Source organism: Emys orbicularis, chromosome 11, assembly GCF_028017835.1.
Source record: "Emys orbicularis isolate rEmyOrb1 chromosome 11, rEmyOrb1.hap1, whole genome shotgun sequence".
Classification (NCBI taxonomy): domain Eukaryota; kingdom Metazoa; phylum Chordata; order Testudines; family Emydidae; genus Emys; species Emys orbicularis.
Window position 1 is genome coordinate 2,096,485 of NC_088693.1, and position 1,113 is coordinate 2,097,597.

Consider the following 1,113-nt stretch of genomic DNA (forward strand, 5'->3'; position numbering starts at 1 on the left):
GCGCGCCCACCCTGCATTGCTCCTCCCCTCGCCTGGGCCTGCCGGGCAGGACGGGTCTGCCCTGGGCCCGGCTCTCTCCCCGTCAGGCCCTGGTGACAGCAGCTGCCCACGGGTCAGGCTGGAGGTGGGATCTCGGCTGGCGGGGGTGGGGCAGCCGTGGGGTCTCAATGTAGCTGGAATCAGTGGGTGTTCCTGGGCCTGTCGCTCTCCAACGTTACGGGGGGTTGAACAGGGTCTGGGGACCTCACACCACCCCAAAGAGCAGCTTGCCCCCCTCTCCCTCGCCCTGATCTCCCCCTGCCCCGGGGCTGCCCATTCCTGGCTGGGGGAGTGCAGGGCTGGGTGGAGGGAGGGGTTGTGGGTTTTGCCCCAGGGAGAAGCCCCAATGTGCCCCCGCTGCTCTAGCACCACCTAGGCCCTCCCCCACTGTCATAAACATACAGCTCCGGGGAGCATCAAATCCCTCCTTTACCTGTAAGGGGTTAAGAAGCTCAGATAATCTGGTTGGCACCTGACCAAAAGGACAATAAGGGGAAAAGATCCTTTCAAATCTGCGGGGGAGGTTTTTGTTTGTGCCTCTTTGCGTTTCTCTCCCAGCCAGAGACGGACCAGGGCAGGAAAAAAACTTCTCCTAAACCCCTACCTGAAATAAGCATCTAAGATTGCAAACACTGTAAGTAAGGCAAGGAAATGCGTTCGATTATCTTTTGTTTTAGCTTGTGAATTTTCCCCATGCTAAGAGGGAGATTTATTCCTGTTTTTTTGTAACTTTACAATTTTGCCTAGAGGGGAATCCTCTGTGTTTTAAATCTTATTACCCTGTAAAATTATCTTCCATCCTGATTTCACAGAGGTGCTTCTTTTACTTTTTTCTTTATAATAAAGTTCTGCTTTTAAGAACCTGATTGGTTTTCAGTGTCCTAAAACGCAGGGTCTGGTCTGTGCTCACCTGGTTTACATATCGGTTGGTAGATTATTCTCAAGCCTCCCCAGGAAAGGGGGTGAAGGGGCTTGGGGGGATATTTGTGGGAGGGGGGTAGGGCTCTAGTGGCCCCTCCCTGAATGTTTGTTTAAATCACTTAGTGGTGGCAGCAATACCGCCCAAGGACAAGG